We start from the raw sequence: 27,750 nt of genomic DNA on the forward strand, positions 1-27,750 counted from the left end.
CTCTTGAATTTCTTTAGTTATGTCTTCTTTATTTAATAAATACGGATTTAGAGACCAATTATAACCTCTATGATGCCTACTATTTCTAATGTCTTTGTTAAAAATTAATGTGATTCTAGAATGATCCGATAAGTGTCGAGCTTGTATAGGTACACAAGGATCTAAAGTAATTAGTACATCTGAAATTAGGAAAAAATCAATCCTAGACCACATTTTATGACAACTTGAATAAAATGTAAAGTTATTTGAGTTTATTTGATTGTTTGTGTATTTAAATGGGTCATATAACTTGAAATCTGTTTTAAGTTCCTTTAATGCTATCACTGCTTGATTATTAAAAGACCTGTGTGAACTTGATTTATCTAATTTGGGATCTTGATATGTATTCCAATCACCTCCTATTATTATATAACAGTTATTGAACTGAGTCAGGATAAAATAAAGTGATGCTATAAAAAGTTGTTGATTGGTACATGGGGCATATATATTAATAAGTGCCACAGGTTTATCATAAAGTGTAGATGAAAGAATCACATAACACCATCTTCCCTCTTTGTCTATTTTAAAATCTAGAATTTTCTCTTGATACTGATTTTTAATGATAATAGCCACTCCTGCACTATTAGTTGTTCCCTCTGAAGCTACCACCTCTCTAATCAATTTCTTACTTTTAAGGACAGCCCATATGTCATTGGTCAAATGGGTTTCTTGTAATAAGATAAAATATGCCTTTGATTGGAAAAATAAATGAAAAAATAATTTCCTTTTTTTCATGTTCTGGAGCCCTTTAGTATTCCATGAGTCTATTATCCACATACTAAGATCTTTAATTCGTTTAAAGATATTTTAAAATTGAGAAACAGTGTTAAATTCGAGTATACTAGCACAATATATGTTGAATGGAAGCAATCTTGACATCCCATCCCTAACCAGTGCCTATCCACTATTCCTCTGGACCAGGACGTACATAGGTTTTTTACACTGTTAAAACTTTTATAGTTAAATAACTTCACTAAACATCTATTCTTTATCTTACAAAATATTACATCAAAAACATGCAAGAAACCTATAAAAGCTATATCTAACTCTACAAAGCCTAATCCTAACATTCCATAATAAACACTGATGAATATCCACAGCTCTTGTACACATTATATAGTTAAGCCTATCAAGTAAACAGTCTTCATTACACTTACATTTACTATCCTACCTCACTAATAGTTCTCATATATTGTTACTTATACTAAGTAGTTGTATCTCATTAAGTTACCTAACAACCATATTTAAATCTAAAATAGTCAAATATGTGGCAGTACACCTATTAAACAATAACATTATTAAAGTAAAGGTAATTCACCATATGTATTGTTAATTAAAAGAGAGAAAAAGAACTACGGAGAAAGCAAATGTTTAACATTGAAATATAATATTAAATCTGACTTTCTTTATGTAGCCTAAATTATCTAGAATTATCATGTCAGCAAATAAGGTGAATAAAAATAGGACTCTAACTTCACTTTACTGGATAATATAGTTAAATTTGTAAAATGATAACTAAGTAATACAGTTCTAAAAACAGTCAGAACCACATGCCAGTACATAAACAAGCTAAGCTTCACATTCCTGGAGAGCGCACAATATACTGTTTCATGATCTCTTTATCTAGTATTTATCTCAACACTAAATCCCCTTATTATCTAAAGATTTGCAGTATTAAAACACATCAGTAATACAGAAAAAAGAATACTAAAAATATACTGCCAGGTTATTAACACAACAATATTCAGTATAACATACCTAAGGAAAAAGAATAACTATAGTAAAGTTATAATACTTCTAAGCAATCAGTTAAATGACACATTTTGAACCAGTACATTGTTAATTCAATTATAATCATACCTGAATGAATCCACAGTTCTCTTTAAAACAGTAAAACATATTACATACTTTAAATGTCCACGAATGCTCGTTTTACAGTCCAAATAGCTTCCACTTCCTCAAAAGAGATCTTCCTGATTCCTGAGCTTGTAATCCTTTTTTCGAGCTCGCGACGGGAGAACCATTAAGCGGACGGACTTCCGGATGCGCCACCTCAAAAAGCGGACCCTCAGCAGCACCTAAAGGACTTCCTGTTACTTCGCGAAGGGGCTCAGTTCGTAAAAGCCATAAAAGTTCGGAAAATCGTCGTGGACGAGCTGGAGCTGAAAAAATAAACTAGTTAAACATTTACCAAGGGGCCTGGAGAAAAAAAAAAGAACAAACAAAGGATTTTGAAGCCTCAAAATATAGTAAGCATGGAATCCCAGGATCCATGTTGCTGCAAACAGACTGGATGGCCAGATCAAGCTTCCGATGCTGGAAGGGACTTAAAAATCTTCAAAAAGGTAACTTTTGCTTCTTTTTTTGTAGATATGGAGTATTTGGAACCCTCGACTGTAAAAATCAATATGTTAGGATATTTCATTTGAAATGTAATGTTCTTTTCAATGAGAAACTTACAGTATGGAGATAATGCTTGTCTAGCTTGCCTTATTTGCAATGGTAAATCCTGAGCCATTATTTTGCCACATAATATAACCTCCATTTTTTTTAACAGTTAAAATTATTTTGTTTACGTCCTGGTAGTTGAGTATTTTGACGTATACTGGTCTAGGTATGTTTGAGGCTTGTGCTTATCTGAGAGCTCTATGGGCTCTTTCTATGACTATTTGTTTATCTATGTCCGAGTCATTAAACAACATTTCAAGTATTTGTGTAATGGTAGAAATTAAATCATTGTATTAGATAGATTCTGGAATTCCTCTGACAATTATATTGTTCCTTCTGGATCGTGCTTCCAAGTCCAGGATTTTATTTTGCATGGACTGAATATCCAGGTCATGAATGTCTGTTTTTTTTGCAATTAATGTTATTCTGTCCTCATTTTCAGATAGTCTGGCTTCTGATTTATCTATTCTTTCGAGAATTTGAGTGCATGTGGCACTAAAAAAATGCACCTGGTTTGATAATTTTTTTAAAGCTTCTTGGATAGGTAACAAAGCAGTTTTAATATCTTCCATATTAGCTATTTGATCCGGTTTATTTTTCATTCCAGCTTTTGAAAGTTCCTGCTGTTTTGTAATCTTCTGCTTTTTTGTTGTTAAAGCTTTTTCTGGTGACTGAAGTTCTGATAATTTAGTTTTTGTTGTTGTTTCCATGCTTTTATCTTCTTTTGACATTGTGAAGCAAAGCAAATCTTTAGTATAGCTGAATGATAAATATCCAAGGTTACTACTCAGACAGTTCCTTTGTTTACTACTCTGTTCAGAGTCAGTCAGGCAATCAGATCCAATCCTGTTAATTTATTTTCCTCCGGTTCCTTCACCTCTCAGACGATATTTAGTTATAGTAGATTAATTTTAGCCAACAATTAGTGTAAAAAAAACTTGCAGTATATCCTCAGGGTTAATTTTTATTCCGAGTATCTGAAGAGCTGTAGATATGCAGTGTCTAAAGAATGGAGCCATCTTTGAATTCTGTAGTTGTTTTTGTATTATTTTTAAAAACTGTAAAATAATTATTCTTAAAATGTTTTGTAATACTTTGGAACTTTTCTCCTCGGGCTTCTGCTGAAAATGGACTCCTACCCAGTCAGACTTTCAGGGTAATTAAATGTCAATAAGTAAATAAAACAAAATATATGTATTTGAGATGTTTTTGCATTGTTCCAATTAATGCCAAAACAAGGGACCTAAGTGAACAAATAATATACTTTCAAGTATTTGGAGTTTACATTTGATGATTCACTAGACTATGCTATGGAAACTCTCTTGGGACACAATGTCACTTCTCTGCTGAGAAGGAGCCAGAGCTTATGCAAGAGGTTGAAATGCATCAAATAAATGTCTTCTTTCTTACCACGGCTTTTGTTCTGGAACCAGGATTCATGGGGGTGGGAGGCTCTCTTACTCTGGAGCTGATCCTCAGGAGATGCCTGACAGGAGTGTAGATACTCACCAACTCACAGACAGGTGATATTATCAGTTCATAGCTAAGCACTTTAGCTCCCCTTGTGGGTCATTTTAATCCTAGCCAATTTCCCTTTTTGTGCTTGAAATAACCTATCCCATTTGGTGATAAATTGGCCTTAACCATCCTATGGTTGATAATTATATATTTATCCCTAATAAGAATAACTGGGATCATGTTAGAGAAAATGTCAGGGGACCCATGCCTGGGATAAAACATTTAGGAGCTGCCTCTGCCCATTAGTAGTACATGTGTAAGTCCTGGAGTAAATTTTCTGATTCCCATCCATAGATCTAATTTGCACTTGAAAATGGACAGGGAAAAACTTTGTTTTATGTAGACTGGGAGTGTGTTCCACAGCAGTGGTATCCTCTGGGAAATAAACCTGTCCCTCCAAAATGTTCTGTTGAAGTTGCAGAAGAAGTTTAGATCCCTAGACTTGAGTATTTTTGATGCCATTTTACTTGCTGATGTGCAGTAATTCCATCAGTAATGGGTCAGAGGATGCATTGTATTTTAGCCACAAGTCATCTCTTAGCAATCTGTATGATACTGATCATACTAACAGGGCTTTGAGTCGGTTCATGTAGGACATGTTTAGGCTTTGTATACTTTTATTAAGTTATCTCTGTGGATGTTCTAGTTGTCGCATGTTTCATTTTGACATTCAGTTTGATTTTGTGCCAGAAAATGAGACAATCACCTCAATTTGACTGTGAGTAGCAACTGCCTTATGTTTTCTGACAACCAGTTAATTATTAAAGAAAATGTTAGTATGTGAGAGATGTAAATATGCCATTTCCTTGGAGGCAAAAATCTTATATTCAAATGAGTTTGTTAAGAATACTTGCATTACATTCTATATATACACACACACACACACACACACACACACACACACACAAACACACACTATCTTATGGTAAGGCACTTAAAAGAAACCTTTCCAAATCTCAAAAACTTCCAAAGCCACCTAATAGCAACACTGCTCCTCAGCAATCCAGCAATCACTAAGACACACACCAAAAGCAACACCAAACATCTCACATAAGCCTCCACCCAGTGGTCCCCCAAGAGCAAAGCCCATAAGTTGTACCAAATACTCTTGTCATTGTGGACTCCATTGTGGGACACAGAAGTGCTCCACTCCCCAAATTAGACAAGGAGCAGGTAACAGTCAGTAGTCTATCTGGAGCCAGGATCCATAATATCATGCACACGCTCAAGTCACTGCACCCCACATATCAATATGAGTCTATCATAGTCCATGTAGGTGCAAATGACCAGAGATGTATCTCAATTGACTATATGAAAAAAGACATAATGGATCTCTTGAAATATGTCTCACACACAGATCTCAGCCTTGCACTCACCATTGATAATGTCAAAGCATGAACATAAAATGATTGATGTTCTGTAGTCCTATCTCGCCTTCATTCTTACACTTGGGTTCAGAGCAGAACCTCGGCTCTGACTCGGCAATTCTCTAGCTCAAAGTCTTCTGGTTGGCTCGTGGCAAGGAGGTATCCCATCATGCACTTCTGACATACCCCAGATCTTGTTTGCCGCTCGTTGAGCTCAGATGTGCTTATTCTTGTCCATATCTAAGTGAAATTATTTTCTGATTGTTACTCAATGTATAGCTTTTAAAAAAGTTGTATTTAGCTTACTTAGTATTCGTTTGTTGTCTGGAGTCTGTTTTAGACCTTGTGTAGCATTGTTTGCTCTGTTTCTGCTGTTTTTTTTATTGGCCGTTCTTCCACAGGCTGGTTTTTGTATATCCCTGCATTGCTATTGGTTTTGTTTGCAACTTGGGCTTTGCCTAATTGTGTTTCTCTCCTTTCTAAGCTATTTTTCTCCAAGAGCTAGGTCCATATAAGTTATAGGACCTAGTCCTCGGTCTGTCTCTTGTGTTTTTCTTCCCAAGGCTAGGCCTGCTTAAGTTAGAGGACCTAGTCCTCTGTCTGTAGTCTGTTTCTTCTTCTAGGGCTAGGCCCATTTAAGTTAGAGGACCTAGTCCTCTGTCTAACTATCTGTTGTTTCTTCTGGGCTAATTGTTTGATTTAGAGGTAGTTCCTGTTTTCTGTTTCTGACATTGGTAACTGTGATTTGGTTTTGGATATGTCCAAAGACTCAAAAGACCACAAGCCTTCTGGATTTAAAAAATGTACCAAGTGCACCCAAAAAAATGTCCCTGACAGATGGGCATACTATTTGCATATACTGCCTAGGTGCTATTCACTTTCAAGAATCTTGCTCCTTTTGCCATGCTTTTAGTCCTCAAGTCTTTCAAGAGAGAAAGAACAAACTTATATTGAAAGGCCTCTTAAAGCATTCTTTTGAGGAAGAATTGGCTTCTTCTTCCTCTTTTAGTTCCAAGTCCCATCTTCCAAAAAATACAAAGTTAAACCTACAAAAAAGGTGGTCTCCCACTCACTCGGTGTTGTCGGAGCCGCCAGAGAAAATTGTCAAATCGACTACTTCCTCTTCAGCTCCACTGGTTTCGGTGCCGACAGAGGTTATTGATGTGGAACAATCAGTTTTGGTTCCAAGGGTTATGGAGCCAATAAATGAATCTTTGTCTTGGAGCTAGTCAGCTGAACTTCATCTGGTTTCTCTGACACTCAGATCACCAATTTTTCATCTGTCTAGGTCCCCCACTTTATCCTCCTGTTCTTCAAGGAGCCTTTCTGATGAGGATGTTGAAAGAGTGGTGTGCAGACTTCTCAAGACATCGGCCCTAGCAAATTTACTTTTGGCTCTGTCCCAATCAGTTCCGGAGCCTACTGATCCTGCCACTCCGGCAATTCGGAGCCAGAGGTGTCAGTGCCACTTGCTCTGGAAAGGTCAGTTCCAGCTACCTTGGGGGGGGGGGGTCTCTCATTTCCGATATCCACTCCAACTCCTTCAGTGCTGTCCATGAGGTCTAGGTTCCTAAGCTCTCCGGTCAGGCCTGAAGGGGACGCTTGGACCCGAACTACTTTGGTTTCGAGCTTACCTCTTGGTGCTTCAGCTTGGGTGAGTTCGGACCCCACATTTGTGTCAGAGCCTATCTGTTCAGCATCGAGGACTGCCTCTGCACCTTCGGAGCGGGGGACGTCCTTGGAGCTGAGGGGGTCGGCCTTCGAGCTGATGAGGAGTGTTCTGTCCAAGTGTTCAGTTCCAACTAAGGGCACTGACACTCTTCCCTCTAAAGTGCCGACCTCAGTCTCAGAACCTTCTCTCATCCAACACAGCAGAGACTCGCAGCCTCAAGAATCCTCCATGAGTGGTCGTCAGTCTTCCGAGTCCTCCCCAGAATACCTTCTGAAGAGCCCCCTCAGAAGAAAATTTGTAAGAGGAAGCATGTTGACTCTCCCGATGAGTCCATTACATCAGACACTGACCTGAAGGAGTCAGAAGGGTCCCCCAAGTCATCCTCTGATGATATCTCATTTGCAGATATCCTTGAGATCCTGAAACAAAGAGGTGGCTGGCCCACCATCTCCCCTTCTGATGAGGAGTCTGTGTACCTGACAGCTTTCGGGTCTCAACCTTCCGCCTCATGGGTATCTCCACCTTTCAATGAACTCTTGGATCTAGTGAGTTGAAAGGTGTGTGAATCTCCGGATACTGTGGAACCAGTTCCTAGAAGACCTAATAAATTCTTATCAGCACCTCAGGACAAAGATTTTCTCACCAAAGGCATGCCAGTAGATGCCATGGTGGTGGCAGCAGCCACCAGAAAGGAACTTGCTGAAACTTCCTCCACTGTCTATCCACCAAAAAAGAAGTCTCGAACGATGGATAGGTACGGGAAGCGTGTCTTTTCTTCAGCAGCTTTTACACTCAGATCACTGAACTATCTGTCTCATTTCACTAGGCTCCAGCAAGATCTCCTGAAAGAGCTGGGAGATATTCTGCAAGGTAACATATCTGAAGCGGTTTCTGATAAGCATAATGCACAGATGTCTACCTTAAATTCTATTGTCAACTCCTCCATGTGGCTGATATCTTATGCAGTGGATGGAGCAAGTAGGGCAGCAGGTTCAAGATTCTCTCTTAGAAGACACTCCTGGAAGCGCTTGTGTAATTTTGCAGAGGCCTTTAAGTCTACATTTACCAATGCCCCCTTTGATGGATCATTGTTGTTTGGACCTAAGGTAAAGGACACACTCACCAGGTGTGAACAGGAAGGGAAAACCCTGTCTGCTGTGGGAGTCCATTTTTCCATTCCTTCTAGACCCTATCCCAAAGGGCAGAGGGGCCGAAAGATGTGGTTCAAGAAGTCGCAGAGGTTTTTCCAGGACACACAGGGTGATTCCTTCTCCAGCGGCAGAGGAGGAGGAAATAACAGTAGACATCGCCCTAGAGGCAGGGGAGTCCTGCAGAATCAGGGAGACCGTGATTCCTTTTGTGGTCGTCCCTACCAGCACTCCTGAAAGGTGCATCTCTGGAGCTCGTCAGGGGACATATATCCTTGTACCCAGAAGCCTGGTGCAATATCTCTCAAGACAAGTGGGTGCAAAGGATAATTACCAGAGGATACTGTATTCCCTTCTCTTTCCCTCCTCCTCGGAACAGGAGAATCCCAGATGTTCCACACAATCACAGGGGTTCAGCAACTGTAGAAATCCAAAAGTTGCTTGAAAAGAGAGTCATCCAACCCGTCCTCGCAGACCAAGTAGGATTAGGGACTTACTCCAGATTCTTTTTGGTGCCAAAATGAACAGGGGACTTGAGACCCATCTTGGATCTTACCAAGTTGAACAAATCTGTAGAGAAGTCCAAGTTCCGAATGGTCACGTTACAGTCGATACTCCCATTGTTAGGGAAAGATGTTTGGATGTGCTCCATAGATCTCCAAGATGCATACTACCACATCAAAATGGACAGAGCATCAAGGAGTCACTTACACTTCCAGCTGGGGGCCAGTCATTACCAGTTTTGTGCCCTGCCCTTTGGACTCACCACAGCCCCCAGGGTGTTCACCAAATGCATGGCAGTGGTAACGGCTCACTTGAGATGCCTTGGTTTCCAAGTGTTTCTGTATCTGGATGACTGGCTCCTGACTGCCACCACCAGGCATCTACTATTACAGGCCAGGGACACCACCATTATGACTTGCTTGCAGCTAGGAATTACAATAAACTGGCAAAAATCTGCATTCTCACCCTCTCAGCATGTGGATTTCATTGGTGCCAAAATAAATACCGTCACATTGAGGGTTTACCTCCCCATAGAGAGAGTCCAGAATCTCAGGCAACAAATTTGGAGTTTACTATCACAGCAGAAGGCAAAAGCAAAGACAGTACTCAAATTGTTAGGGACGATGGCCTCTACGATAACATTAGTCCCATTAGCCAGACTGCACATGAGGGTTTTGCAGTGGTTACTTTTCGCCCAATGGTCTCTGCAGCAACTACCTCTTTCTCACCCCATCCTGATAACAGAATCGTGCAAACAGGATCTTCGCTGGTGGACCCAGTCCAGCCATCTGACCACAGGTAGACCATTTGTTCCATCTCCCCCTGTTGCCACCGTGACCATGGATGCCTCCCAGATAGGGTGAGGGGGCATTATCTAGGGAGAACAGTCCAAGGCACGTGACAGGAACATGAGGCTCATTTGCATATCAACATCTTGGAGATGAGAGCAGTGCTTCTGGCATTGCAAGCACTTCACAGCTTTCTCCCTCTAGGGATGATTGCAATTTACTCGGACAATATGTTTTTGGTATGGTACATAAACAAACAAGGAGGGACCAAATCTTATCCCCTATGCAGAGAGGCCCTTTGAGTGTGGGAGTGGGCAGTGTCTTCCCAATGTTTTCTGGTCGCAATGCACATTCCGGGGAAAACCAACGTGATAGCCAACAGGCTCAGCAGGGCAATTCTTATGCCTCACAAGTGGTCTCTGAATCCACACATTGCGGAACAGATTTTTTGCAGATGGGTTCAGCCTTGCTGCGATCTCTTCGCTACCCCCCCTGAATGCCAAATGCAGCAACTACTTCACCCTGATCCCCCTGAAAAGGGAGACACCCGGAGATACACTCGTTCATGATTGGCCCTCGGGGCTTCTATATGCCTTCCCACCTTTTCCTCTGATATCAAAGGTAATTCAGAAAGCAAAATCCTTGGGAAGCAAGGTGATCCTCATTGCTCCTAACTGGCCTCATCAGATTTGGTTCCCCTTCCTCAGGTCTCACCTAGTGAACGAACCTTGGACCCCAGACCCAGTGCCAGATTTACTGACGCACATATCAGGGGTGTTCCATCCCTCTCTTCACACCCTCAATTTGACAGCGTGGCTGCTCCATTTCCATCCCTAGTCAGGCTTCATGACTTTTCTCCTGATGTTGTACATATTCTGACATCTTCTCACAAACCTTCAGCTAGGAAGATTTACGCCAGTAAGTGGAAAAGGTTTTCCTTCTGGGCTCATGACAGAAACCTCAATCCTTATACAGCCCCCATCTCTGCGATTTTGAAGTTTCTTACACAACTGCTCCATCAAGGTTCAGCCGCTGTCACTATTAAGGTTCAACTGGCAGCTATTTCTACCTTCAATTTGGCTAATGATCCTAACCTTATGGCACGTAGATTGTGTAGAGCTTTCCTTAAAGGGGCCACATTATTGAGACCCCCCCATTATGGACCCTGTGGTACCCCGGGATTTGAATTTTGTCCTTCAAAATCTTACTTCGCATCCCTTTGAACCTTCAGCAACTTGTGATCTCAAATTCCTTTCATGGAAAACCATATTTTTAGTGGCCATTACATCTGCAAGGAGGGTCTCAGAACTGCAAGCCCTCTCTATTAGGCCTCCTTATTTGGTATTTCACAGAAACAGGGTTTCTTTCCGGACCAACCCTTCATTTGCTTCTAAGGCCTCTTCTCAGGCTAATATTAATCAATCCATTGAACTACCTGTCTTCTTCCCAAATTTTTCTGACAAGGCAGAGTACAAATTTCACCAGCTCGATGTTCATAGACAACTGCGATTCTATCTTCATAGAACCAAAAGTTTCAGAAGGTCAGACCTATTGTTTATTTCCTTTTCAGATTCAAGAAAGGGTTTACCAGTCTCAAAACCCACTTTATCACACTGGATTTCAAGCTGCATTTCATTCATTTATACGTCCAGTGGCAAAGATCTCCCCTTTAAGGTGAAAGCCCACTCTACCAGATCTGTTTCTACCTTGGTAGCTTTTCAAGCAAAAATTCCCATGGATAACATTTGCACAGCAGCAACATGGGCTACACTTCATACACTCATAACTCATAACTCACTACAAGTTGGACGTGGCTTCCAGGAACAGATCTTTTGGTTCCACAGTACTCAGAAGTATTTTCCCATGAGCCACCCAAGATAAAGGTGCTAGGGACACTGTTCCAAGTGTAAGAATGAAGACAAGATAGGACTACAGAACATAAAGAAGTTATGTACTTGCCATAATGTAACATGTTTGTAGTCCATCTCGCCCTTCATTCTTACTATCCCACCCTCCTGCCCCTTCTTTGAGGACCTGGGGTAATTGTGCCAATTGCTTTATCTCTGTGTTTGAGACCTTTCTCCATGGTTTGTTCTTTTTCTGTATAGTTTTACTACTTGCAGCAAACAAGATCTAGGATATGTCAGTGGTGCATGATTGAATACCTCCTTGCCATGAGCCAACCAGAAGAATTTGAGCTAGAGAACTGCCGAGTTGGAGCCGAAGTTCGGCTCTGAACCCAAGTGTAAGAATGAAGGGCGAGATGGACTACAAACAAGGAACATTATGGTGAGTACATAACTTCTTTATTTTAATAATTGGCTTAGTTTCTGGTGTTATTGCCGGGGTATCCAATATCTGTCACAATGGGAGGACATTGTCAACAGCCAACATTACTTTGCAATGGGTGGGCTCCACCTGTCTCCCATAGGCTTTTGGATATTGGCTAAAACTTAATCCACCCCCTCTTAAAGCCTTTTTTTTTAGACAATGCCAAAAAGACACAACTACCAACATGCTGAAAAAGTCTCCAAGCAGCTTTAAGGTATTACTGCTTAATGCTAGGAGCTTAAATAAAAACTCCACACCCTTCAAGTCCTCATCACTCTGGAGAATGTAGACATCTCTGACATGACAGAGGCTTCTTTTAAAGTCATAAAAAGTACTCCAGCAGTGCAAGGTTGCAATACCTTTCACACATTTAGACCAACAACAGCACAGACTGGGGCCAAAGGTAGAGATGTCTCGATCTACATTAGCAACAAACATACCTCCAGGTTGGTTAAACAGGATGATACCATGAAGCTCATTCATGTGCAAATCACTATAGATAAGGTCCCTTTCAATATCATGGCTAGCTATAGTTCACCATGTATATCCCTAGAGTCTCATGACTCTTACCTAAACCTACTAGTGACGCTCACCATCCAACCAAACACCTTCTTCGTGGGTGACTTTAACCCCTCTGTAGACTGGGAAACTTATGCTGCCTTAAACTCACAGGCACAATGCTTCCTGGACTTTATTAACACAAACAACCTGGAACAAACAATGCATGCCCCGACCAGAGGATCAAACATACTGAATCTGGTACTCATCAGTATAGGACAGTGCTGCACCCCCATGCACACACTTCCAGGCAAAAATCCTAAATCCTCTAGATTTTGTTGCATATTTGGGAGCCATACATATGTTCTCCCATTATTTCTTTGTGAGTTGCTTATCTAATCTCTCTTCCCAATATTTTCTGACCTCCTCTGATTGAATCCTATAGTTATCATGCAATATATTATATACCCTAATAATTATCCCTTTATTAACAGCAGCTTCTTTTCCAGATTCAACTAAAAATTTAATCAGTGCAGGTCTTTCCTTTAGGATTCCCCTCTCCCTTTCTCTTAGCCTATATTATGATATCAATCTCTGACAGGGAAAGCAATCCCTAGCCTGCAGTCCAAACGTCTTCTTGCCCTCTTCCCATTCTTTTACTTTTCATCACTAATTATTTGTTCCCAATACCTTGGTTCCTTTGCCAGCTTCTTCCAGTAAATTCAAGCCTCCTCTTGCATATTCTCTGTACCCCTAATTGCAGTCATTCCTATTGGCAGAATCTCCTTTCTCCATTCCTGTGTTGGCTTAGTTCTTAGTATACTTTCTGATGTTTTATGAATATAATATTCTGTGTGACTGTTCTTATTCTCCTTAAGGATCTGTGTCTAAAATCCCACTCTTTCCTTAATTCTTGAATAAACACCCTGATTCATCATCATCCCTTTCTACTTTGAACTGTAGCTTTCTGCTTGTGTTATTTATAAGAACCTTAACCATGTGGCTCTAAAATATCCCTTCAAATCAAGTAATCGTAAACCTCATTGTTCTATTGGATTATCAGCTTATTCCACTTGACTCTTGTCGTCTTCCCCTCTCAGATAAAATCCTTCAACTCTTTGTTAATTACCATCTGGTTGATAAAAATATGCCTGACCTGTGCATAAATCTAAAGGGACTAAAACAGTTTTTCTGCTTGTATCTTGCTATCTGCATCCATAGGCAAGAGCTTCCATTTTCGTCATTTTTGTATTATCTTTTGTTTAGTCTCTTCCCTCATATTCTGAGCTGCCATAACAGAATCCTTTTTGACCCATACCCGAAAATATTTCATTTTATCATGTTCCCTTAAATGTGGGTATTACTGAATCAGTTCATGTGTGGGTACATAGTTTACAGCTATAGTCTTTGTTTTATCTTCATTAATTTTATATCCTAAAAAAGACAGAACTGTCTCCAAATGTTCTACAAGACTGAGATGTCCTTTTCTGGTTCCACCAGGTGCAAGGTAATATTATCTGCAACTAAAGCAAACTTTTCTTGAATACCATACCAAATATATCCTTGAATTTCTGAGTCCATTATTGTCTTTGTCAATGGTTCTAAATGTAATATAAAAAAACAAAGGGAAAGAGAACACTACTGTCTGGTTCCTTTGTTCAGACACAACTTATCAGCCAGGAACCTTCCCACTTAGAATTTTGTTTCCAATTCCTCATATATATTCCTAATTAATATTATTATTGTATCAGGAAATGCAAATGCTTCCATCGCCCTACTCATAAAATCCCAGCTTACTCTGTTGAATAATTTCTCTGCATCAAGACACATCATCATCATCAGCAGTATTTTCTTACATTATGTTTCCCTCTGATCATCATTGTTCTATTTAATGTTGTCAAATGTTTGTCCCTCCTCCACAAAGCCACAGTGATCTATATCTATCAGTTTTGGCAACAACTTTGCCATCTTTTTGCAATTATTGACATAAATAATTTATAATCACGGTTTAAAATTGAAATGGGCCTCTATGAAGCTGGATATGATGGGTGTTTACTATCTTTAGATATTAGAGCCACCATGGCTTTTTCAAGGATGTTGGTGCTTCTTCCCCTTTTAAAATACTGTTAAGCAAAATCTTCCAGATCTTCATCACTTTCTTCCCTCCTAACTTCCAAACATCCACAGGAATGCCATCTATGTTTGGAGAATTTCATGGAGATTTAGTTATACACCACCATTTATATCTCACCTTCTCCTATATTAACTGTTAATTGTTGAGCATCATCTAGGTCTAAAAGTCTTCCATAAATATTTCCATTTGTGCTTTTCCTTGATTTCCACACTTCTCTGCTTTATACAATTTTTCATAAAATTTCCAAAATGTCTGTAATACCTCTATAGGATCTCTGGCTGTTATTTTTGTTATAGGCTTCATAAGTCTGGCAACAACACTTTCTATGTTCTGTTGCCTAAGTAGTTGTGCTAAATGTTTTTGTGGTCTGGACTTTTTATAAAAAAGCAGTTGCTTAAAAGATGGCTGCTATCTTGTAGACACTGCTGCTCCTTAGCTCTGACCTATTTCCAGGCAAAATCTATGCTGATTGGTACTGAGCTCAATCAAATAATAACAAATAAGCCTTCTTAATTGCTTAAAACTTTGAGAACTCACTGCATCCTTACCTAGAAACCGGATCTGTAAACTAAAAAGAAGTTGATTCTGCTGTATTGAATGCATCCTGATCGACGGGACATAGCCATGAGGTATTAATAGCCAGTTACTCAGCACCCAAAATAACAGAAAGGGCTAAAGATGTCAAATGAGGATGCAGGTATGGAAATTCAAACTACAAAAGCAAATTTTCAGTGGATGCCTCTCCAGAAAAATAAACTGTCACCAGAAGACCCAGAACAGGTAGACAGCAGGAAACTTCTAAAATAGCCAATAAATCAAAAATGGACCAGCCGGCAAACCTTGATGACCTGAAACTAGCTCTACAACCGATACAACAAGTCATACAGGATTTCTGCATGCAACTCCAGTCCTTTGGTGAATCTTTTAACCAAATCCTAACAAGAATGGAAAAAACTGAGGCAAGGATCTTCGCCAATGAAAATAAAATAGACCAGATACAGAAGAACTCTGAAAACAGCCTCAAACTTATACTAGAGCTGCAAAAAAAAATTACTGACCCAGAAACAAGATCAAGACGAAACAGTAATGTCATCCTTGAAATTCCTGAACACCATCTAAACCCCAATCTTATAAACACGATTGGTCAAATCTTGAACACTTTACTGGAAAATCTGGACAACGCTAAACAAATAGTGATTGAAAGAGCAAATTGGGTGATTAGACTTGCACAAACTACGAGCCGACCGAGACAAGTATATGTGAAACTCTTGAATCATCAGGATGTCTTAAAAATGTTATCAGTGGCCAAAAAGAAAAACTCCTTTACTTGGAATGGATGCAAACTCTCCTTCTGGCAAGACTTACCAAGCCAGATAAAACAAGCAAGACAAATCCTTACCCCCTTCTCCATGCTCCTGATACAAAAAATGTAAAGTTCCAAATGAGATATCCAAATGCCTTATCCTTCCAGTACAAATAAATAAAATATACCGCCTCAACTGTCAGGGAAGCAAAGACCACATTCTTAGCTGCTTTTAAAGAACTAACCTCAACCTAACTGCTGACCACTGATCAATGCCAGACACAAGTAGCATCTGACCTGTTTTCTTTTGGTGTTCTGAGCTCTGATTTAGAGGTTTGATTCTCAGAAACAATCAGTCTTAGTCTTGTTTAGGACAGCACTGGCTGTATCAAAACATAGAGGGTCCATAAGTTTGGAAGTATGGGTTTCCACCCAATCTCCTATTTCTTTACTGGTGCACCAGATATCATCTCCCTTCAGTGCTTCCTCTTATCTGAAGCTGCTTCTTGTGTTAACCCTCCCATACTCATCTGAAGTTGTAAGATTTCCAGACTTGACTATCAGAAACTCACAACATCTACAACTCAAAGCTGAGTACAGCAATGTATGAAAAGAAAAGAGAAGAAAAGAAAATTGTGAAAAAGGTCTGCACAGTCAAGTCTTTTCGGAACTTAAATTGAAATGCATTGTCTACTATGAGTCCCATCTAAAAACAGTGGCAATCATTAAGCCAAAGACTTAAGACTAAGCTGGGCATAAAGTACTGATTTGTTATACTTGACAATGATATTCACATAATCATCGGTGCCTGCCTTCATAGATTCCTAGATATTGAAGTCCTATTTTGACTATGGCTGTAAATAAGTCTGTGTCCTATTAGGCTAAAGGAACATTGCTACTTTGGGCATTATACTATTGTAATCTATGGCTTACTGACCTTATTACCAGCATTATTCTGTTATACTAAACATTTGTTCATATAAATGTTCACGTTGGAGATCCAAATAAGGGAATGAGACCAATAACAGATATGTTCCAAATTGTTGGTATCTGTTTATTCAAGGCCACAACAAGAATGATAAAAGTCTTAACGCTTTACAATAGTGATACGTTTTCGAGCATCTTCTTCAGAAACCAAAAACTTAATCAATAAAACACCCTTCTTATATAACCCTTCTAAATTAAAAAATTGTGTAATTAACCAATCAAAGGTTGGTTATAATAAAACAATCAATTTATCAAAACATTAAAACTTTTGAACAACTTAGAATGTTCACAACCTAATACACAAACCAAATAGTTGTGAATTCCACATATTTTGATGAATTATTAAAATTGTATAAATAATATTCATTATACGATCCTTTTAATAGTACTAAAAATAAAAAATAAAAATACATTAGTAGTCTCAAGGACTATAATCAAACGCCATCTGCTGGAAAATGAAGCCATAACACCCAAAAGGAAAAGGTGTTATAGCTTAGCTGCCCTTAACTTTAATACTGGTAGAAGGGAAAGCATATCATTCAAGCCTGGCCCTTTTGTTGCTTCCAAGGTAATCTGCCAGAATAATTCCCTATATTCTAATTTTGTTTCCCACATGCCACCCCTGACTTCCATCGGAACAACCTCAAGAACAAAAAATGAAAAAATGCTTGATTACTAGTTTGGGAATGGCGAAACAAGGCATTCTTTTCATTTTGTTTTTTAATTTCATAATAGTGCTCATAAATTCTTGATTTTAACTTCCTTTCCGTCTTCCCCACATAAAAAGAATGACAGGAGTGGCATGTGGCTAAATAAACAACACCATTAGTATTACAATTAGAGAATTTAGTGCTGGTAATAAGCCTATTTCTACTGGGAATTTGAATACTAGAACCATTCTTAATGTACTGGCATTGGGAACAAGATCCACACTTGAATGTACTTACTCTGTGAAATCTATGAGCAGAGTTAGAACCCCTCCCAAACTCAAACAAATTTTTAAAATTCAAGTCCTTTCTATATACAAATTTGAGTGGCTGCCTGTATATATTTTCGAGGTCCGAAATTTGTTTAAACCTCTCCCATTCCCTATTAACCACTTGTTTGATAACAGCTGAATCACCTGTATAATCCATAACATATGCTTGTTCTAAATTTTTAGTGGTAATGTTATGATTGTCAATATTTAAATTACCAGGATCATCTTGACCTAAAATTGGGGCAAACCTCCCATTTCTGCCCTCCAATACCTCTTGGTATATCTCATCAATTAAATAATCAGGGTAACCCCTCTCCCTGAACATATCCATAACAAACTGACTATCCTTATAAAATTCAATGTCCTCTGATGTCATACGACTAGTTCTAACCAATTGTCCCTTAAGAATATTCTTCTTCTGGAGGAAGGGGTGCCCACTGGTGAAATGAAGGTAGGAATTTGAAAAGGTTTTTTTCCGATGTATTCTAGAAGAAAAATTGTTATTACACTTAATTTGGATATCCAAAGTGAACTTCTGTTGTGGTTTTGAGTTTATCGTTGTTCGCTTTTTCATCTCCTTGCTGGTTTTGGTTTTCTTTGAGATGACGGAGGTACCAGGGGCGGAGACCGATAATGAACCATCACATTGTGAAAAGGGTGAACTAAGGAAAGTGATTGGACAACTTTCCCAGTTGGTGGAACTTCTGATGCCAGCGTGCCATCTCTATTGTTTCCCTTGTTTCGGATCGAGCGGTTTTGCCGGTGAGCAACCATTCACAGCACAACGTTCCTCTTCCTGTTTCTCATCAACAGAATAGTAAGGGCGAAATTTTTCAGTCTACTTCACAACATTTGGAGGATGATTTTGTGGAATTTCCTAATCTTCTGTGATCCAATACGGTTGACCAGGGTGAACAACAAAACGGACAGTCTATGGTCCCCAAGGAAAAACGTATGCATCGCGAACAGTGTATGCAATGCGAACAAGGTGACTTTTCCCATCAGCTACAAGTTACTGATTTTAATACCTTTTTGGATAAAGAATTTACTTTTAATTCCACAGGTTCTAATTTAAACAACAGTGAAATGGGTACTAAAACATATAAGGAAAACTTAGACACTCTATTCTTTTATTTGGACAAATATAAAAGACTGGGGTGTGATTCTGTTTTTTGAGAGAATGTTTAGATAAAAATATTGTACCCAAGGGTTTGCGGATTTGCAAATTTCCCAATTGGGTAGAGGAAGGGTCTACCTTCCACAAAGAATTGATAGACATTTTTGACAAATGTGGCTTGGAGGTGGTGAAAGCCATTATTGCAGAGAATGAAAGAGTTAGAACTTCTCTTTTGTCTAAAATGAATTCTATCAATAGTAATATTATCAACGATTTAATGTTTACAGTTGAATCTGAAAAGGCATCTTATTACAATATTTTTGCACAGATTGAAAAGGAATGTTTCACTAATATGAAAAGAAAGGCAGGGAAATTAGAGAAGGATATTAGGGAATATAGATTAGGGACTGCCTACCCAAAACCAAGGCCCTTTAACACCTATCGAGTGCCGTTGGATAGATACGACACCACTAATACAGACCGACAGATTGAAGGGGAAATCGAACATGGACATGGTGAAGGTAATTACCGGGATATCCCTTTAGAATATATACCTCATCTTCGGAGATCAGACAGGATACACAACCAGAATCCAGTACATTACAACTACAACCACAATTACCATTACAGGGGGAATCTCAGGAGATAAATCAATTAGATTCCAACATTAAACAGTATGGGAATATTTTTGAGTTTAACAAATACAAACTTTTTAATTACAGTTCTTTGGATATTACTCTTGATCATTTTGTGCTTTTTTCCAAAGGTTTCAAATTTATTCCGTTTAGAAAGGTCAGTATTCCCAGGGCTATCGTTGACCTTAAGTTGTTTTTAAGAAAACAGAATTTGGCACTTATGTTTCATGACTCTAATTCTAACCCCCAGACATCCTCCTTGTTTAAAAAGAAGAGTATTATGAATCCCCCTCTTCACCCACAGTTGAAAAACCTGGAGAGTTTGCTGGAAAGGGAGATTAGGAACACCATTATTACACACAGAGTATTTTCAAACCTTTCCAAGAATGAGAACAGCCTACTGAATTCCTTGAAAAATAAGTTTATTAGAATTATGCAACCGGATAAAGGGGGTGGCACTGTTTTAATGGACACTATTTCATATGAATCCAAAATGAAGGATTCCCTACAAGACACCTCCAAGTACTCCAGAGCCTCTATTAATGAGGTTAATATTTCCAAATCTAAGATCAGCCTTATGATTAATGATTTATTGCTTGAAGGCTCCATTGATTTGGATATATATAATTTTTTGACGAATAAAAATCCTAAGCTTCCTTCAGTTTTTGGTATTCCCAAGGTCCATAAGGATCCTAATAACCCCCCCTTTACAACTTATCGTGTCCTCAGAGGGTTCTATTACTACCCCCCTAGCAAAATTCATAGATGTGAAATTTAAGGGGTTGTCTAATTCGAGTATTACAGCACTAAAAGACTCTTGGGATTTCCTTAGACAAGTGAAGACCAGTCTTTTTTCTACTAATATTATTTTTGTCACCTTGGATATTGTTGCTCTTTTTGGATCAATACCACATGATATTGGTCTTTTGTGGCTTGAGGAAAGTATGAAGGAAAGTGGCAACTTCTCCCCAGATGATTTTAGGACTTGCCTTCTACTCATGGAGGTCATTCTTAAGAACAATTTCATGTATTTTCAAGGTGAATTCTTCAAGCAGGAAAGGGGAGTTGCTATGGGGGCCAAATGTGCCCCTACATATGCCAATATTATATTTTCATGGTGGGAGAAAGTATTTGTCAACAACTGTGAATTTGTTAACAGTTGGGTCCTGTATAAACGTTTTTTAGATGATATTTGTATTTTTTGGACCGATACTCAAGAAAGGTTTTTTGAATTTTTGACCTATATTAAGGGTACCACTAATTTTTTGGATTTTACTTATAATTTGAATAGTCATTAATGTATTTATTTAGATGTTTCCTTGATTAAGTGTAATAACAATTTTTCTTCTAGAATTCATCGGAAAAAAACCTTTTCAAATTCCTACCTTCATTTCACCAGTGGGCACCCCTTCCACCAGAAGAAGAATATTCTTAAGGGACAATTGGTTAGAACTAGTCGTATGACATCAGAGGACGTTGAATTTTATAAGGATAGTCAATTTGTTATGGATATGTTCAGGAAGAGGGGTTACCCTGATTATTTAATTGATGAGATGTACCAAGAGGTATTGGAGGGCAGAAATGGGAGGTTTGCCCCAATTTTAGGTCAAGATGATCCTGGTAATTTAAATATTGACAATCATAACATTACCACTAAAAATTTAGAACAAGCATATGTTATGGATTATACAGGTGATTCAGCTGTTATCAAACAAGTGGTTAATAGGGAATGGGAGAGGTTTAAACAAATTTCGGACCTCGAAAATATATACAGGCAGCCACTCAAATTTGTATATAGAAAGGACTTGAATTTTAAAAATTTGTTTGAGTTTGGGAGGGGTTCTAACTCTGCTAGATTTCACAGAGTAGGTACATTCAAGTGTGGATCTTGTTCCCAATGCCAGTACATTAAGAATGGTTCTAGTATTCAAATTCCCAGTAGAAATAGGCTTATTACCAGCACTAAATTCTCTAATTGTAATACTAATGGTGTTGTTTATTTAGCCACATCCCACTCCTGTCATTCTTTTTATGTGGGGAAGACGGAAAGGAAGTTAAAATCAAGAATTTATGAGCACTATTATGAAATTAAAAAAACAAAATGCAAACAATGCCTTGTTTTGCCATTCCCAAACTTGTAATCAAGCATTTTTTCATTTTTCTTGTTCTTGAGGTTGTTCCCAAGGAAGTCAGGGGTGGCATGTGGGAAACAAAATTAGAATATAGGGAATTATTCTGGCAGATTACCTTGGAAGCAACAAAAGGGCCAGGCTTGAATGATATGCTTTCCCTTCTACCAGTATTAAAGTTAAGGGCAGCTAAGCTATAACACCTTTTCCTTTTGGGTGTTATGGCTTCATTTTCCAGCAGATGGCGTTTGATTATAGTCCTTGAGACTACTAATGTATTTTTATTTTTTATTTTTAGTACTATTAAAAGGATCGTATAATGAATATTATTTATACAATTTTAATAATTCATCAAAATATGTGGAATTCACAACTATTTGGTTTGTGTATTAGTTTGTGAACATTCTAAGTTGTTCAAAAGTTTTAATGTTTTGATAAATTGATTGTTTTATTATAGCCAACCTTTGATTGGTTAATTACACAATTTTTTTTAATTTAGAAGGGTTATATAAGAAGGGTGTTTTATTGATTAAGTTTTTGGTTTCTGAAGAAGACGCTCGAAAACGTATCACTATTGTAAAGCGTTAAGACTTTTATCATTCTTGTTGTGGCCTTGAATAAACAGATACCAACAATCTGGAACATATCTGTTATTGGTCTCATTCCCTTATTTGGATCTCCAAAGTGAACTTCTGTTGTGGTTTCGAGTTTATCGTTGTTCGCTTTTTCATCTCCTTACTGGTTTTCATATAAATGTTGCTGCCTTGAAATCTTTAAAACTTATAAATAATACTGGAGTTATAATCTAACTAGTTATTAGTGCTAGATGTATCAGTGCTTAACTTTCAAATGTTTTTTATGTCTATAGAATTATTATTTGTTTAACATTTGCTCAACATTATCTTATTTAAAAAATATGAGATACTCAGTTGTTTTAGTAAAACGAGGATAAATCACCTTTTTTATTTTACATTTGTTAACCGGGCTAGTCTAACTGGATACATGTCCATTTTCAGTAGAGGCCCGAGGAGTTAAGCTCCAAGTTAGGACAATAAAATTAATACAATAAAGTATAAGGATACATGAGCAAATATTAAAGTATTAACAGTATGCGTAAACAGGTTATCACAATAAAATGTACAGTGCACGATACAAGAATAAATAAAGGGATGTAAATACAATCAGAGTAGTCAAGAGAAAATAAACAACATAGTTTAAAAAGAAAAATAGAGTTGCTTAATGAATAGATGGGTTAGGCAGAGTAGAGTATGTACCTTTAGAACTGCTTATCAAAGAGAAAGGCCAAGGGGCCAAAAGGTTATACTACTAACAGAATTTCAGTTAGAATGTTATGATTATCAGTGTTTTTTGCTAGATGTTTACACTCATAATCAGTTGTAAGTTAAGAATCTTCTCTATACTTTTTATTAATGTAGGAATATATTGGTGTTTTGGCTTTTCATATCTCTAGTTCAAACTTGCCCTTTTCTCTATATAAATGCCTACATGCTTCTATCTGTATAATCCTTTCAATAATTCTTAATTTCTCCTCCTTCTCTTGCCATCTCAGCTCTGTACCACTTGACTTATTGTAATAGAAATTTAAGGAGCTGAGCGTAGAGTATTTGGTGTGTTTAGGTTAGTTATGCTATGCTTCTTCTACTTACTGTGTACTTTTATTTTGGGAAAATATACTTTAATAGAAAAATGCAAGGGAGACAACCTGTGTTCAAAATGTTTTGCTGACTGTCTATGTACGTCTCCACATTCCACATTTCCCTTCTCTTCTAGTCCTGGTAGGGGTACTTACGTATTATCACAACCAGGAGCCAGTGTATTCACTTCTGTTTGAAAGATAACATTGTATGCATTAATACATAACTACCACCAAATGAGCTACAACTACAGGAACTATAAAGCAGTTTCATTTCATGGAGGTTTCAAAAAACAAAAAATCTTCTGATGTGCACAGTGCAAATAATGACTGTTTGGAAGCAAATGTGCCATCCAAAAGTCCTTCTACCATCCCTGAACATGCAGGTGGTTAGCTGACTAAAATGAAATTAAAGGTAGCCTCTGCGGGTAAAGGGGTAAGCAAACAACAAAATGACTGGAACTAACGACAACACCATAAACTGAAGCACAAACACTGTTCCAGTAGAATGTCACGATCCACACTTTATTTACTATTATTAAACACAATTAAAACTCAAAAGTTTAGCGCTTTCATCTACGTACTGTAGACTTCTTCAGAACAATCAATAAATCCAACAGTAGTTCTTAAATACTCTAAAAAACCCGCCAAAATTGTAAAATTAGATCAATTGTCTGAAGGTATCTTAAAGAAACAAATACCCCATTTTAAATGGTCTTTACATGAAACATAAGAATAGATAGCCTTAGTCATTGTTCTCGACAATATAAACTGAATTGCTATCATACTCTAAAAATCTTATTAAAACAATATTTCAAATTAATGAATATTAATCATTAAAACACACAATATACACTAAATACATGTATTACCATTACCAATATTAATAATAAATAATACACAATTGCTAAAATTTGCTCTTATAATATCAAGTGAAATTGCTGAACTTTTAAATAATTTCATACAAAATATTCAGAATATGCAGTTTTCTTTAAAAATATACAGCTTATTTTAAAAACAGCTATGTACATGAATAATAATATATATACAGGACTATTAATAAGTATTCACAAATAATAAAGCATACATATGCATCATATTTGATCAAATTGCTTATAATATTATTTAATAATTTATTTATTCAGTTTTTCAATTTCTCAACAAGGGTTTGGTAGGTATGGCTTCATTTAAACCCGGGGGTATGGCAGCATTCAACCTTATTTGCCACTTGATTTCTTTTCAGATACTATTGCTTTAATGTCACCCCTGGGGTTGTGCCTAATAACCTCCAAAATGCCAAACACAAATCCACCACATTTAAGATTCCCCAAAGGTGCTTTGACAAGGCATTATTGGGGTCCTTTTACGTATACAATAAAGATGATCATAAATTCTCTCACGAGTCTCCTATCAGTTTTCCTCGTAAAATGAACCACAGGTGGAACATGTTGCCAAGTAAATCAAGTGTTGTGTTTGACAATTTCCTTTATTAAAATAAATTTTACTATGTAGAATGTTACCCAGTGTGATACTTTCTTGTGTATTGATATTCCCACACTGTTTGCAATGACCACATTTTGAAGTACCACCTTTCCCTTGCTTTGATTTCAGATGGTATTCATTATTCATTCTTATTTGAAATATACTTTGTAAGTTCCTATCAGTTTTATAAACAAATATAGGCTTAGTTCCCAGCTTATCACTGATTCCATCATCACTAGTTATTATGTTCCAATTTTTCCAATAATCTGTTTGACCTGACTGGCCTGCCTGCCATACTTTACTATGCATGCTTTTTGAAAACTTTTAGCATGAGGTAATATTCTGTGGGCACCATTATTGACAGTATTTGGAACATTAGGTGGTCCTACACCCAACACTGGTGTATACTTTTTCCCCCATTCCTTGATAACATAACTAGTAACATCCTCTACCAGGTCCTCAGGGTAGCCTCTGTCCTTAAATAATCTTCTTACAAACTGCATTTCATTCAGGAACTCTTGCCTGACCGTAGTCATCCTTGCAACCCTAATAGATTGCCCTTTGATGATGCTCTTTTTCTGGGAGTATGGGTGATTGCTATTATATTCAAGATAGCTGTTACAAAAAGTCTCCTTCCTGAATATCTTAGACTGGAATTGTTGGCCATCAGAATATATATATGCATCTAAATAGTTAATACCTGAAACTTCAATTTTGTATGTGAATCTAAGGTATGTTGTACTATTGTTAATATATTCTATAAACTGGGTAAACTCCTCTTTTTCACCCCGCCATAGAATGAAAATGTCATCCAAATAGCGTACATATAGTATCATATATCTATGCCAAGGTGAGTTAAGCACAAATTCTTTTTCCCAATCCAATAACACAAGATTGGCATATATGGGGGCACATGCTGCCCCCATAGCCATTGCTTTGCTTATAATACTCACCATCGAAATAGATAAAATTATTATCCAATACTATATTTATGAAATTGTTTATCAAAAGTTTTTTATCGTCACTTAACATACTGTAATCATGTACGCTTTCCATAAATCTGTTGATACCCTCATCCTTAGGTATACAGGAAAACAAATCCTTTATATCAATACTAGCAAAAAGTACATCCTGGTACCATAGGTCCTGTGTAAACTTCCCTAAAAAGTCCCATGAGTCTTTAATAATATGCTCATGGTTATTGTATATACCCTTGAGCCACTGATCTATAACTTTCCCATAAGGAAAGTTTTTACTGTATGTACCTGAAATTATAGGTCTCAATGGAGGATCTACAATATCCTTATGTACCTTCGGTATCCCACGAATAGTGGCTAAGGTGGGAAATTGTACCTTAAGGAATTCATATAATACCTCATCAATTCTGTGGTCCAAAAGATATTCCTCCAAATATAAGTCAATGCGCCTATGAGCTATATTAATTTGATTCAATGATGACCTATCGTACTGGTCTATATTGTTCAAGATGTCAAATATTTTTCCATTGTACTTAGTTGTTTCCATTAACACTATGCCACCCCCTTTGTCTGGTACTAATATTTTAATATTAGCTGCCTGCATTTCACCAATTACTTCATTAAGTCGCTTGTCCCAATCTGTATAGGTACTCACTTCACTGCGCTTATTTTTTAACTGATAAATTTGTTTGCTTATGACTTTCTCAAAGGTAGCTATAGTGTTATGCATAGGTGGAATAAACTTACTTTTCTTTTTAATACTGTGGGATTATTATATATGCTAGTATTGTCATGAAAAATAAACTTAAATTTAGTTTTCTAGTATACAATTTTAACTCAACAAGTGCATCTACATAATCAAATTTACCTTTAGGTATGTATTTCATACCTCTAGAAAATATCTTAAAATGTTCTTTATTAACACTAAGAGGTGTATAATTATAAATTTTAAAATCATTCCATATATTTACAACCCCTTGTCTAACTATGTCCTGTTAGTCTTCATCACTTACTACAAGGGAGCATCCTATTTCTTCCAAAATTGCTTCCCCCTGTTTCCCCTCCTGTTGTCTCTGTAATTTCTCTCGTACATAAACTCTTCCTCTAAAAAATCTTGTCCTTGCCCCCTGTCATCATATGTATCTCTTCTTTCAGTGTACCTGTCAGCTAATTCAAGCTGTTCCCTATTGACTTTAGTATTCCATCTATAAGCTTTGAGATTGGCATATTGCTTCATATCACGAGTGAATTTCTTAGTTTTCCTATCAAAAATCCTTTTGGAGTTGTTTTCTGCATAAATATATTGTTTATTATATAATTGTTCCCACTGTGGGAAAATTAAATCTTTAGTAATTTCAGCATTCAATCTCTCCACTTCATGTAATAAATTACTAATTTTACTATCATTACTAGTAATTATAAATTCCATAAACTGCATTCCGAAATTATCAAACATTTTATTACAAGCTTGAATGTTCACATCATTCATTTCCACACTTATGGGTTGTTTAAAAAAACGCATACCCATAGGTACATGGGCACACTCGAGTATTACCGAACGAGAACTGGGTAGGAGATGTGTTCAACGTGATGGTAGCCACTTCTCAGGATCCGATCAAGACGCGAACATTTCGGAAGACTTTTTTCTTTTTTCCGGTGCAAGACCGAAAAGAATACCGCCAAACCGAACGTATTCAACTGCTGCTAGCAGAATGGAGGGCCTAGACAGACCAAAGGACACTGGCGATATACAACAGCCAAGTAAGCTATCTAAAAAAGTGGACATGACTCATATGAACTATAACATAGACAATTTTTTAAAACTAACGTTTGACTTCGATGTAAATAAGAATGGCAAAGCAAAAGAAGGCATGCAGGGGCAGCCTTTTACTAGTTTAAAACTTGCTATATATGATTTTGGTAAAAAGTTGACACAAATCAAAGGGTTACAAATTGATAACTTATATTTAAGGAAATGTATATCAAGTGGAATTGTACCTATGGGTATGCGTTTTTTTAAACAACCCATAAGTGTGGAAA

The sequence above is a fragment of the Protopterus annectens genome, chromosome 5.part0 (assembly GCF_019279795.1).
Source record: "Protopterus annectens isolate FY-2018-M chromosome 5.part0, PAN1.0, whole genome shotgun sequence".
Taxonomy (NCBI): domain Eukaryota; kingdom Metazoa; phylum Chordata; order Ceratodontiformes; family Protopteridae; genus Protopterus; species Protopterus annectens.